Raw genomic sequence first — 14,822 nt, 5'->3', positions numbered from 1 at the left:
GCCGGTGCTAAACATCTATTGAATTACCTACCGCTCTTACAACTTTCTAAGCAGACAGACACAAGTCCACCCACTTTCCCACACCAGCCCACCAGATACTTAAGGACAATCTCCTTCCTCATTCACCTTTTCTTCTCAGCTGAACCTACCACCTCCCATTCATTGGCTCTTTGTCTTCTGAAGCTATTTTCCTATCTCTCCCCACCCTGCAACTCTCCCTGAGGAAGCACCTGCTTTACCATGTGCTTCCTCACACCTGGCCCAGCTTTAGAACGCTGCCCCTGGAGTGGGCTGGCCCTGGAGTTCAGTGGGCCATCGATTCTGTAGGTGATGGTAATAGACCCCAACCCTGATCCTCCTCCTCCATCATCAGTCCTGAGTGCCTGGTAAATATCTTAAGAGTAGTCTTCTAAGAATGGAGCACCTAAAAGTAGGGGGGCTAGCAATCCAAGAGATCGGGTAGCAGATTTATCCTCTTAAATGACTGAAATGAGGCCAGGCCACCCTTATTTTGAGACAGCAGTAGTGCTGTTTATAAATCTCTCGGGTAGTAGTGTATCACAGATCCTGATTCTTCATTATGAGTCATAGGAAGTTTGAAATTCTTAAAACTAAAACTTGTGGGTGCCTTGAAAAATCTAGATTTCTTTTTCCTGGCCATGCCGGGGGAGATATCTAAATACATAAAGAGGACAGTGGTTCTCAATCCAGGTCAATTTTGTCTTCCCAGAGGACATATGGCAATGTCTGAAGACATTTTTTGTTGTTACAAATGGGGAAGAAAGGGTGTGTGCTACTGGCTTCTAGTGGGTGGAGGCCAGGGAGGCTGCTAAATATCCTACAATGGGAAGGACAGCGCCGCACACACAGAGTGATCCAGCTCAAAATAACAATAATCCCAAGGCTGAGAAACCTGATACAGAAGTAATAAAAAAAAAATTAATGTCTAAAGTACTCAGTATTTTGAAGGTTTAAATTTTAAAATATTTTGACATTTATTTTTACGTGTGTGTGTGTGTGTGTGTGTGTGTATAAAACATTGAAAAGTTTATTTAAAGAATAATAGGTCTGAAAGGGCTCCTAAGAAGCTATCTCTTACATGAACTCTGACTCCAAGCAAAAAAAATGACGTAATGAATTCAGACAGATGGGTGCCTGAAGACTTATATTGAAGACTGGCAACTAAACCCAAAAGTGAGGCTCACACAACACGATCCCAGCATTCACACAAAAGAGATTGTCTTATATTTTAAATTTCAACCCCAGCTTCTTGAGATACGCTTGTCTTTAGATGGCCTCTGAGATGAAACGGCATTTCAATCTGGGCTAGTTCTTTCTTCTGAATCAGGGGTAGCGATTCTGGTGCGACAAAAATGTGCTTAGGGCGGGGAGAGATCTCATGACAGATGATTGAGATTGGTATTTTGGTTCACAGGGCTGTATATTTGCATCATTTTCCTGGCGATACCACAGTCTGGCTTAAATTCAAGTAGTTTTTAGAGCCTCTGTACCCAGTATGGCTACATTTGCTGAAGCAGGGAGATTAAAGCAACATATGTCAGGTTGTGATATAGGACAATCCACTTGAAAAGACTTTAATTATAGGGCCTATTTTGGGAGGGTAACTGTGCTGTTTGTGTGGTATATTTTGGGATCCACTAACCCAGCTTCAAGACCCGTAATATATCTTCCCAGAAAGGGTGTGGTGTGTGCTTGCGGACATAAATGTTTTCCTACCAAAAGCTTTGGTATGATATTCTTTAAACTTTACTCCCCTTCATTTTTCTCTTTCTGATAATCTTTCTTCTTGCAAGAATGCTATGAAAATGCATTCTGGAAAGCGGGGGAAGAGAGGATAAAAGATCTCATTTCAGATGGCCTACCCCAGAGATTTAGGGACTAAACGTTATCAGTCTGCTGTTTTTACAATGAATAGAATCTGGAGAAACTACCAAAGCTGAATCGTAAGCAGAGTCGAGTGAGACTATAAAAATACCACGTTGGCGCTAAATATTTTAGTGAATCTAAAGGGAAATCACACACTTACAGCTACTTGTTTCTCAGAACCCCCTTTCTAATAATGTGTGGGTCATTTCCATGCTCTTTCAGGTCTGATAACCTAGAGTGGTTGTCTGCTTTCACTTCTGCTCTTTAAGACTTGTACCCTTTCCCTGCTCCACCTCTTGGCTTCCCTCATTTCCCTGTTAATTCCTGAGGCCTTGGCCTTAAAGAGGGTCAGACTTTCTGCCCAGTCAGCATTTCCTAGTCCTTATTTAAAAGTGAATGATAAAGGAGAAATTAGATCAGCAAAACAAAGTTAGCTTCTCATGTGTGCAATGTGGGAGGGGGTGGGGGGAGGGGGAAGGGAGTGGAGAGGAACAGAGATAAAGAATAACATTTGTCTCTGGATCTATTCTTGCTCATCAAATTATGTTGATCATTATAGCCCATATATGAGTGAGATCATTTGATATTTATCTTTCTCCGACTGGCTTATTTCACTTAGCATAATGCTCTCCAGTTCCATCCATGTTGCAAATGGTAGAAGTTCCTTCTTTTTTTTTGGGGGGGGGGGGGGCGTCAATCAGGGAAAAAGGAGACATATGTAAAACTTTAGACAATAAAAAATAAAAATAAAATATAAATTTTAAAAAAAGAATAAGAGCAAGCAGGGCGCATGAACGGAGGAGGCCGCGGTGGAAGTGACCGGCAGGCCAGGTCCCTGCCGCCACCATGCTCCCATTGTCAATGCTGAAGACAGCTCAGAATCACCCCATGTTAATGGGGCTTAAAAACGGGGAGACGTACAGTGGGCACCTGGTAAGCTGTGACAACTGGATGAACATCAACCTGCGCGGGGTGATCTGCACATCTAGGGACGGGGACAAGTTCTGGCGGATGCTCCAGGGCTACCTCCGCAGCAGCACCATTAAGTACCTGTGCATCCCCAGTGAGACCATTGACATGGTCAAAGAAGAGGTGGTGTCCCAGGGTCGTGGCCGTGGTGGCCTGCGGCAGCAGAAGCAGTGAAAGGCCGTGGCATGGTGGGTGCTGGATGAAGTGTGTTTGGCGGCCGTGGCAGAGGCGGGAACCCAGGCACTGGCAGAGGTCAGCCAGAAAAGAAGCCTGGCTGGCAGGCGGCAGTGAGCCTGGCCCTGGTCCCCCAGAGACTTGAGCCCTCCCCAAAGAGACTGCGTGTCTGCTCCAGTCCATGAGTCTGTTCAGAACAGAAAAAAAAGAGGCAGGTGTTAGGGGGACCCCACCTGTGCATTTTGTGGTCCTCCTCTTTATGTTAAGTATTTTTATTATTATTATTGATTTTTGATAGAGGAAGGGAGAGAAAGAGAAACATTGATGTGAAAAAAACATCGATGTACTTCCTCCCGCATGCACCCTGACTGGGGATGGAACTGCAACCTGGATATGTGCCCTGACCAGGAATCGAAACTGCAGCCTTTTGGTGTACAGGACAGTGCTCCAACCAACCAAGCCACACTGGCCAGGGCATTAAGTTCTTTTTTTTTAAAAGCCAGCATTTTTACAGTTGGAAGTGTTACTTGGTGTTTTTGATTTTGTGAAGTCCCAGCCAACTTGATTCCTGGAAGGTTCTGTGTGTTATGCATCTGTAGAGCCTTATGTTAAGGGGGGCATTTTCTTAACAGGTTTGTTTTATATCTCTTGTTGGATCCCTGGGTGGCAAACAGATGGGAAGTTTTCATTTTAAGGCCTTTACACTGAGATTGACAGTCCAGGGAGTTTTCCTGAAACAGACCTGAAATTGTCTTTTCAAAACAAAACCGCACAGACATGTGCCTCAGAAGCTGTTGTGGAGCCTGGTTGGGCCCTATTCCTTTGCCTCCTTTCTCTCTCTTTTGTGTGACAAAAATAAAAAAACACAACTACAAAAAAAAAGAACAAGAACAAGCAGTTTTGTAACCCAGAAACCAAATCTGTTCTAAGGGCACAGGAGCATTTTTACATAAATTTTAAGGCATGAAGGCAACATAATGAGAGCCAGAATGCTCCAAGAGGGACAGTTGAGAATCTCTGGAGAAGTGTCCGAGTTCTCCCAGAGGCGATCGGCCACCCCTCTGCAACCGAATCACCCAGAGAGTGACTCCAAGGCCTACAGTTCCAGCTCTATGCGAAGTTGTGTGCAACAGCCCCACCCAACCTCCTGGGTTCCTTTCCAGGAGCGTTGCTGAAGACTGTAAATTACTGATCAGTCGTCATTTTGTAAGTCAGACCTGTGCTTGCTGTTGCCTGCTGTGGTGTACATGGGATGGTGTTCTGTTACTTGAGTCTATTGGTCCTTGAAGTAATTTGGTGGTCATTCCAGGTTAGTTTTGGCGCCATCCTAAACCTGATTTCTTGGAAGCTACTTTGAGACTGCCATCCTGCTTGTCAGTTCCCATGGCCCACTTATCTGCCATCAGCTTTCATACTAAATTCCCACTGTGGTGTGGTTTTTATCTGTAGCAACACTTATAAGCCAAAATTTCCCACCTACAGAGGTGAAACATTTTCAGAATAAGTAGCTGTCGGACAGCTAACACTGTGGAATGGAACCCACTTGGGAGCCAGGCAGTTGGACCTGCCCCACAGCTCTGCCTCTGACTGGCAGGCTGCCCATGTCAATGCGTATTATGCTATCACTTGTATAGGAGATGTGGCACATTTGCTCCTCCCAAACCACCACTTGGGTGGTGGAACAGGTATCCTCCCCAGATAAAATCTGACGCTCAGAGAATTTAGCCTATGTCCAAGGCAGGGGGCGTTTGAGAGTGTGGGGTGTTTGTTCTCCTTTCAAAGACTGGAGGCAGGGTTGGCGTGTGGTGAGCTTGGAAGTGGGACAGAGGTGGTTAATGCCACAGTGCTAAGTCAGCCCTGCCCAGCGAAGAGTTGTCCCCAGCATAGGCACGGTGACCACTGTGCCCCCACTGAGGAGCACTGCTCTGAAGCTGTGCAGCTAATATGCAGGAGAGCCCGGTTCATCCCTGCTCTCTCTGAGTCTAGGCCCCTTATGGCCCTCTCCAAGTTAAAGGCACCCCAGTATTCATTCCCACATTGTCCATTGTCCGGAGCTCGCAGGCATTACAATTGAACTCAGAATGGCTATTCTGCAGCCTGTGCCGAGCTGCTCTCTGCACCAGAACTCAGGCTCAGCACACTCCATGTGGAAAGAGCCTCTAAAACTCCGTGTCCTCTCTGACCAGCTTCCTGTACCTGTCATTCCTCTATCAACACCCAGCGCAGGTAGAGAGAGCCAGTGCCATCCTGGGAAAAGATCAAAGCCCCAGAGAATGCCCACCCACAGCCTTTGATCCAGTCTTACCAGCTTAAAAACCATCTAGTAGGGAATTAGGTGTCAATTTCAGGAGGTTTTGAGATGATATCTTTGGCTTCACACGTACCTACCTGGTCCACTTCTACAGAACCTGCTGTTGGAGCTCTGTTTAAAGTTTGGTTTTGATGTCAGACAGCAAAGAAACCAAGACGGGTGGCTACATCAGTTTGAATGAGCACACATGAAATTTATTAAAGTGGTAAAAATAAAACCGTACTGAATGAAAAGGCACACAGTGAAGCTGACCTGAATATGAATGGTGAGGTGATTATAAAAATGGGAAGTGTGATATTATCTGACCTGGCTTCTTTTTTTTTTTCTTTCCTGTTTTTTCTTTTTTTTCTTCTCTCTTTTCCAGTTTCTTTCCCAACTTTTTATTTTGAAAATTTTCAAACCTGCTAGTTAGGAGAATGATAAAATCAACACCTATATGTTCTAAATGTGCCACTTGCTTTTTTAGTTCCTCTTCCAATTATATATATACTAGAGGCCTGGTGCACGAAATTCGTGCATTTGTGCATGAGGATTTCCCTCAGCCCAGCCTGCACCCTCTCCAATCTGGGATCCCTCGAGGGATGTCCGACTGCCCGTTTAGGGGGCCTAAATGGGCAGTCGGACATCCCTCTCACTATCCAGGACTGCTGACTCCCAACCGCTCACCTGCTGCCTGACTGATTGCCCCTAACCGCTTCTCCCTGCCAGCCTGATCACCCCCTAACCACTCCCCTGCCAGCCTGATTGACACCTAACTGCTCCCCTGCTGTCCCGATTGCCCCTAACTGCCCTCCCCTGCTGGCTTGGTCACCCTTAACTGCCCTCCCTGCCAGCCTGGTCACCCCTAACTGTCCTCCCCTGCAGGCCTGGTCACCCCCAACTGCCCTCCCCTGCTGGCCCAGGCACCCCTAACTGCCCTCCCTTGCCAGCCTGGTTGCCTCTAACTGCCTTCCCCTGCTGGCCTGGTCACCCCCAACTGCCCTCCCCTGCAGTCCTGGTCCCCCCGCAACTGCCCTCCCCTGCAGGCCTGGTTGCCCCCAACTGCCCTCTCCTGCAGGCCTGATCGCCCCCAACTGCCCTCCCTTGCAGGCCTGGTCCCTCCCAACTGCCCTCCCCTGCTGGCCATCTTGTGGAGGCCATCTTGTGTCCACATGGGGGCAGCCATCTTTGACCACATGGGGGTGGCCATCTTGTGTGTTGGAGTGATGGTCAATTTGCTTATTACTCTTTTATTGTATAGGATATTACAATAGGTAAATTTTTGCTGCACCATTTGAAAATTACACACATCTTGACATTTTAATTCTACGTATTTCATCATGTATCTGCCAAGAATAGGGACATTCTTTTACATAACAATACTATGATCATACCTAAGAAATTTAGCAATAATTTCATAAAATATTCTACTATCAAGTCCATATTCAGACTTTCTGGTTGTGGTGTAGAACGTCCTGCACTCTGGGATTGTCTGTTTCTTTACGGGGTTAACTTGTGCCTCACTGCCTGAAAATTGTTAGATCTAGAAGCTTGTTGTTAGATGCAGGTTAACAGCTTTTTGCAAGAATACTTCATTGGTGGCATTGCATGCTTGATGTTATATCACATCCAGAGGTGGAGGATGTCAACTTGTCCTACCATCTGATCTCTTGGGTAAGGTGGTAACCAGAGTTCACCAATATTCAGGATACTCTTTGAGTCAGTCAGGCATCTTTGGGCTGGTGTGTGGTTCCTTTGTGAACATCCTGTCCATTCTCCTCCCTCCCCCCACCTTGGAGTGCTCTGACTATCAGTGGATAATCCTTGCCTGGATCATTATTACGTTGGGATCGTGTCTGATATTTTTTACCCTTTGTTTTCTCTTCTTTCAACTACTTACAGTGAATGATGTAGGCCTTCCTAATTTTACAAGAATGATTTTTTAGCTGCTTACCTGGTGGTCAGCTCGATTTTTTTGTGATGATAGATTGTGCCAAACATTTTTCTTTATTGCCTTTGGGTTAAGAAGGTGTAACTCTAGCAGAGCATCTACTACATGCCAGGTACCACACAGGATCCTTACCTATAGAACATTTTCACTTTCTTCCCACACAACAGCTCAGACTAGTGCATGGACTTGCCCAAGGTCACACAGCTCCAATAGACCTAAGATCACTAGAGATCTGCCAGGCTTAGGGCCAGGGCTCCTCTACTCTTCCATGTGCCCTCTGATCCCCAACCCTGGCTGTGTCTCCCACCCTAGTTCTTACCTCAGACAAATGCCTACCTGATTGGGTAGGTCCATAGCTAGGAATGTCAGATAGGAGGGGGGTGCGGCTGGAGAAACACAAGCCACACACACCTAAAAGGGGCAAATGTCACTGGGTCTCAGGCAATGTGGGCCCAGCACTATCAGAAATCTTGATCTGTATATTAACCATTCCAACTTTTTAATATTGGCAACTACTCTATATATATTCTGACACTCACCAGTCGAGTCACCAGTTTTCAGCATCCACACTACTGCTGGCGGAGGCCACCTTGAGTCAGCCGAGGCTTTGTTTAGAAATGGAATTCACTGCTTGTCTGTTTGTGCTTAACTTTCTCTTTTAAATAAAAATTAATATTCTTGAGATTTGATTTCAGGGGTGTTTGAATTTTGAAGAAAAGGAAAGTTAGGTTTCATGGAAGTATTACTTAACTAGCATATTATTATAAAACCTGGCATTTATTAACTAGAAGGTTAACAGCACAATAGCAGATAGTTCATCTGTAGCTTTGAAAGAAAACAAATACATTTCCCTCTGACTATCATCTGTAGACTTTTTCTTTTTGAAATTGTTCTCTAGATCCTTAAGAAGAGGATGAAATCTGTCTGTTTTATCCATCCTGCACTCCTTGTTCTCTGTGTATATGTAACTGTGATAATGAGTCACCGGAGAGTCCGTAAGCGTGTTCCCAGGAGAGGAACTGAAGCAGAACTGACAGATAAATAGCACTGCTTCTCAGGATGAGCCTCAGTTGCTGCAGTGGTGGCTGAGGATAAAGACCTGGTGCGTTAATCCAGTTGTTCTTAGCAGAATTATTCTTGAGTTTGAAGTGATGGAGAAGGGTTGCAGGTAAAGACCCCTGCTCTTACTCTGCCATGAAGGAATCTAGTCCTGCCTTCCCAGTCTACAGGTTAACAACCTGAGGCACAGAGAAGTTGAGGTGGGCCCAGGTCAGATCCAAGAAATTAGCTTGGGTCTCTCATGATCGATTTTCACTTTTCCTAAAGCTGAAGTTTTCAGTCAACAAGAAATAACCGTAATGTCCCACAATCTTTCTCACAATTAACATGATGGAAAGTGTGGTGTCTCACTTTTGTGCCAGTACAAAGGTTCTCACCCGCAGTGAACCTGCCACCTGGGAGCTTTTACAGAACACCCAAGCCCTGTCCTTCCTCCTCCCCTTCACCCCACCCCAAGACTGAGAGCACCCAGGGCCTCCCCAGCCCTGTACTGTTAACCCCAGTGTCATCGCTTCTTATTACTTCCTCAGAGGTCACATATTGCATTTTTCAAATACAGGGTTCCTTTTTTTTTTTTCTTGACAAAGTCCAATGACCGTTCATATTTTTTAACATTTTGTTGTTTTACTATGGAATTTCAAATTTATAGAAATTTAATGTTTATTATAGCATAATGGATCCCTCCCTCAGTTCCCACAATTATCCACATTCTGCCATTCTCCTTTCATCTGTATCTGGATTATTGTCACTATTTTTTACTAATTCAGATGTGTTTCATAGATCAGAAAGTGAGCTAGTTCGTGAACTAAAAATTGGTTACCTGTTCCTACAGGTGCCTACACACACACACACACCTTACTATATTTACTCCTCACAGCACCCCTGTGCATTGTTACCCACATTTTACGACTTTGGAAGCTGAAGCTCCAAGAAATTGCACACCTGCCTAAAGTCTCCCCGCTCAGAAGCACTCAGGCAGGGATTCACACCCAGAGTTGTTTGAAAAGCATGCTTTCCCCCTAAGCTGCACTTTGGGAAAATAAGGACCATAAAAAAAAAGTGTAGTTAAAACTTTTTACAGTATGGATAGATGGATAGCTATGTGATAAAAGCAAATATGGTATAATGTTAATTATTGTTAGAAGTTAAGTGGTAGTACATGGATGTTCGGTATAAAATTATTAAAAGTGTATGTTTGAAGTTTTTACCATAAAATGTTGGGAGGAACAAATTTTGTCTTAACCATCAAGAGGAGGACAAGACACACAAGCTATTTCCAAACACCTATCGTGTTGGTACCTGCTCCAAAGAGACAGATTGGAGCCTTGGTTGAATTTTAATCTTAAAAATAGCAAGCCAGGGATAGAGATTGCTTGATGTACCCAATTAACATTAACCAGTGAGGTCTTAGAGAACTCAGAAAGCCAGCTGCAAAAGCAGAGCCTCTCCCAGGGTGGCCCCTCCACTGTGGACAGCTCAGGAAGCCTCACTATTGCCTCCGTGAAAGACCAGAACCAGACATAATAGTGGACAATTCTCTTTTCCAGTTCCGGCATCGTAGGTGGGATCCCATCATTTACCCAACAGAACATTTTGCATACAAGCAGCCTGCACGTTGAAGCTGCTCCTGTGTGGGGAAAGGCATAATCAGTTTTTTAAACACTACATCATGCACATAGAGCCTTCCACACTGCTCCACGATGCAGTGCAGACCCTGCTTTGATGGTGAGCTGGCCGGGTCAGGAACAGCTGAGCAGTCTGCTGTGCTGGGTGGGGTTGCTGGTTGAAGGCAAAGACATGCTGTCCAGGGAATTCCTCGGGGCATTTTGTTGCTGATGGTACAAGGAGAACCTGGGTGGGCCCCTCTCCCACTCCTGTCGGAGCCCTGTATGTCCAGCAGCCCAAGCTTGGCTGTCATTGCTATTACCCATCCTGCCCTTCCGTGGTTGGGGCCACATACTTCTGGCCCAGGAAAAGCTCTGCCCCCGAGCATTTGCTTGCTGTGGAGGAGAGAGCTGCTTAGGCACATGAAAGCTGCCTCTCCAGAATCTTCCAGGGTCCTCACAAACTGCAAAACTAAGGTCATACCAGAAAATCAAGAAGTTTCCATTAATTTCCAAAACTCTGTTTGAATTTTGGGGCCCGTGTGATTCACTGGTGTTTATACCATTACTAGAGGCCCAATGCATGAAAATTCATGCAAGAGTAGACCTGCCTTCCCCCGGCTGCCGGCACTGGATTCCCTCCGGCACCCAGGACCCAGGCTGCTTCCCTCCTCTGGCTGCCCGCAGACACCTGGGACCTGGGCTGGCTTCCCTTGGGCCGCCCACAGGCACCCAGGATCTGGGCTGGCTTCCCTCCAGCCCAGGCTTCGTCAGAAAGGACGTCTGGTCTAATTAGCATATTACCCTTTTATTATTATAGATGCTATTCTTCTTTCACTATACTCTGAGCAAGAGTTTAAAGCCCTTAAGAGGTATCTATCTCTTGAGTTAACTACTCCATCAGCTTCCTTCACCCTGAAGTGTCAGGCAGAACAGGCTAGAAGAGCAGGCTTTGTACCTAGACCTGGACGTGAATCCCAACCTCACCATTACTGGCTGTGTCACTTGGGGACAGTTGCTGAATTTCTGTAAGGCCAGCTCCTGTGATCATTGTAAGGTCTGAATTCAGATAAAATGTGTGAAGTCCCCCAGCATAGTCTGGGGCCCATAGCAAGTGCCACTAAGCTCTGGTTCCCTATTCTGTCATCTGTGTGGTATGTTGTAGGTGTGAGATGAGGGCTCATATCCCTGCCTATAGCTGGTGGTGTGAACATGTCTTGTCTCTCGGCATCTGTGCACCGCAGTTTTGTTTTTGGACTGCCTGTTATCCATTAAGTTGTGATCTTAAAAAATTATACTGTCTAATTGCTCCTCAGGGTGCTTCCTCAGGAAGGTCTTAAGCATGGGGCAGCCCGGAAAGGGTGAGGGCTGGGAGCCGACTGGAGACTGAGGGATTGGTGAGCTTAAGGTAGGGTGGGTCCGGGAGAAATGATCACAATGAGGCCAGAATCAAAAGGCTGGCATTTCTAAAAACAAAGATTGCCACCTGGGAGTTTGCCAGGGGCGGGCCCCGAGGGAGACTGATTACACCACACTAAGGAGTGTGGGTGCCTGTGCTCCCAGTCACTTCCCCACAGGAAGCCTAATTGCAGCCTGGGCCCCTGTGACTCCCGCCTGGGGGAGGCTCCTGGGCTGCTGCGGACAGAGGAGTAGACCACTGCAGCATTCCGGCCCTCGCCTGCTGCTGCCGCCTTCTCCAAGAATGACTTCCGGTATTATTGCACGTGGTCTCAAAACCAGGGGAGATTGTTTGCTCAGTTTGGCACAGCAGACATTAAATCTGTTGCTCGATTTGCAGTTGAGCTTTGTTTGTGGACCTTCCGTCCTTGTCTGCTGCAGCCATCCAAGCACTTGGGGAGCATTTCCTTTCTTCTCCGCAGCTGCCAGGAGCCCAGTAGTTGGGCTTCCTTAAATGCAAGCAGATGGAAGCGAGCTGGAGTGTGGAGGCAATTAGAGGATTTCTTCCTCCAAGCAGTGTGGGTTTGCTCTCTTCGGGTGTAGCTGTTCTTGCTCATTTTATTTTCCATTTGGGTTTTGTCGGGCTGTCAGCTTTCCCTTCAGGGTGTATGTTGCTGCTGGTTGCAGGAGTGTGCAGGATGGGGTGACTTGGTTGGTTATTGTTTGGAATGAAAGTTTTCACACCACTGTATGGCTATGTCGTGATGATGATGATGATGGCACTCATATCTGTAAAATATCCTGCAACATTAAGAGTACTTTTACATACATAACTGTCTCATGTGGTCTGGCAGAGGCTCAAAAATAAATAAATAAATAAAAACAGAAGGTTCCCTCTGCTGGTGTCTGAGTTTTTCCTTGTCTTTATATCATCTCTGGTCAAACCACAAAGGGGAGAGAACTAGAATCAAAACTGTAGCCTTTTGCTTTGTTCCTATCTCGTATCAGTCACTCAGTTTCATATTTTCCAAACACTGTATGAGCACACTACTAGATTCTCTGGTGACATTTAAATAATTGTAGCAGACAACCTTTGCCACAGGGAGCTAGCTTCCAGTCTAGTTGGGGACACTAGTTCTCCAACTGTTGAGTTTACGTTACAGTGCTGAGCACGCAGAAGGTACTCAAGAACTAGGAGTTGAATGAGTGGGTGAATAAATGAATGGATAGTGTTAACCATCAAAGTCCTGAAAAGCAAAGGGGAGAACTAGGGAGGAACTGAAAGGTGCACGGTCCTCGATGGGAACAGGCCCAGGGGATACAGCCCCCTTCGAGTGTCCAGGTGCCTGGGAGCCAGAAAGCAAGAGGCCTAGGCACCCTCGTGGATTGTCTGTGCTGATGATCTGCCATTCGTTAGTGCAGCTAAATGAAAGCTGAAGATATGGAAGGAAACCATATGGATATAGGCTGAGAAGAGTGAGCAAGGAAAATGTCATTCTCTCTCTTAAGGATGGGATAAGCAGAAAGAGGGAGGGAAGGGAGCAGACAGACTGACTGAAAGGGATAGATTACTCATAAAGCTGTTGTTGGGCCCTAACCAGTTTGGCTCAGTGGATAGAGCGTCAGCCTGCAGACTGAAGGGTCCCATGTTCCATCCCGGTCAAGGGCATGTACCTTGGTTGCAGGCACATCCACAATGGCGGGTATGCAAGAGGCAGCTGATTGATGTCTCTCTCTCTCATCAATGTTTCTAACTCTTTATCCTTCACCCTTCCTCTCTGTAAAAAATCAATGAAATATATTAAAAAAAAACACACAAAAAAAAAAAAGCTGTTGTTGGGAAAGGTACCAGCAAACTCACCCCACCTTTAAAAGTCTGTCTCCTGGCCGAAACCGGTTTGGCTCAGTGGATAGAGCGTCGGTCTGCGGACTGAAAGGTCCCAGGTTCGAGTCCGGTCAAGGGCATGTACCTTGGTTGCGAGCACATCCCCGGTAGGGGGTGTGCAGGAGGCAGCTGGTCGATGTTTCTCTCTCATCAATGTTTCTAGCTCTCTATCCCTCTCCCTTCCTCTCTGTAATAAAAAAATCAATTAAAAAAATAAAAAAAGTCTGTCTCCTGGATTTGAGAACCTACTACATTGCAGCCCTGTACTCGGAGCTAAGAGAGGGCAATGGGCAGAATCAAAGAGATACAGAACTAGGCCCAACTCTTAGGAGCCCCTGCCATGCCAAGGAAACACTGAAATAAGGTGGAAGCCTCACCCTCACATGATCGGAGCTGAGAGGGAGGCTTCTGGCAGGTAAGACTGGCTTGGGGCCTGGCACATGGATGAGCTCTGGGAATTGTGTGGACGTTTGTGTGGAGATATATTCCATCCTGGATGAAGTTCGCGTTGGACCATGGGAAACTGATGGAAGAGGTCTGGGGGCCCTGAGTGAATTCTTGGAAGCCAGGCTGGAGAGCTGGAGAAAGTTGCTAAGCTGAGAGGCAGCTTTATGAAGGTGGCAAACAGAATCTTTTGTTTATGCACAGAATTCTCATTAATTTCCTGCTACCTCAGGTGCTGGGCTGGGGGCTCTGCACTGTCCCTTTGCTGGCGGTGTGAGAGTCAGCTCAGGGAAGTAAAGGTCTCCTTGGGATGGGCACTGAACCTTTTCAGTGTCTCCTGGGGCACTGCCGTACTGAGGCCAAATATTACTGCTGCAGTGGTCGAACAGGAGGAAGAATAAATAGAACAGCCTCCAGCAGGACTGTCAGGAGGACACTGTTTTCATTGATTGTTTTGGCTGCTATGAAACTGTACTTAGTGTTTTGGAGAGCTCCAGAAATTTGTGCTATATGAACTCTAGATATTTTCATCATGATGGACTCTTTAAAATAGTATCTGCATCAATGCACACCCCCAGTGTAGACTACTTAGAAGTGCAGAAAAGCACCAAGGACAAAACAAAAGTCACCTCATTACTCAGAGGTTATCACACACTAGTATATTGCTTCAAGTCCTTTTCTGATGTGAATTTGGAAGATTTAAAAATTATTTCAAATTGTATTTAATGTCTTATATCTTTTTGTTTTAACTTGACAGTATACCATGAACGTTTTTGGTGTCACTAAGTTTATTTTACAATATGATCTTAGCACTACATCCTATTTCACTATAGAAATGTACCATAATTTATGTAATCACTCAAATAGGAAACCAGTCTCCTATTTTTGTTGTTTCTAGTGAGTTAGGTTTTACCAGTAAATGTTTTTTAAAACATTATAATATAGTATTTTCAGATAATTTTTTTTATTGAGTGAATTGCCCAATCAGATCCAAATGAATATAGAAAGTTCTCCATGAAGTTTTATCTCGTTTGTATTATCACTTCGCTGAAAATGATAATTAATCAACCCTGAGTGCAAAAGAGTTGTATGTGCCATAGTATGCTTCCCTCAGACTGTTAAAAACAGGAAGACCAAGTGCCATGCTGATGGATGTATTGG

At 45.7% G+C, this 14,822-nt stretch overlaps 1 protein-coding gene and 1 pseudogene across 4 annotated transcripts in view; both read left to right on the top strand.

Annotated features, from left to right (window-relative positions):
* FYN (FYN proto-oncogene, Src family tyrosine kinase) overlaps positions 1–14,822 on the top strand; it is a 206,135-nt gene that overhangs the window by 95,652 nt on the left and 95,661 nt on the right. The gene's annotated exons all lie outside the window — the stretch shown is intronic.
* On the top strand, positions 2,678–3,215 carry LOC103284818 (U6 snRNA-associated Sm-like protein LSm4; annotated as a pseudogene).

Source organism: Eptesicus fuscus, chromosome 10 (genome assembly GCF_027574615.1).
Source record: "Eptesicus fuscus isolate TK198812 chromosome 10, DD_ASM_mEF_20220401, whole genome shotgun sequence".
In the NCBI taxonomy this organism is placed as follows: Eukaryota; Metazoa; Chordata; class Mammalia; order Chiroptera; family Vespertilionidae; genus Eptesicus; species Eptesicus fuscus.
This window is presented reverse-complemented; position numbering and strand designations above follow the sequence as displayed.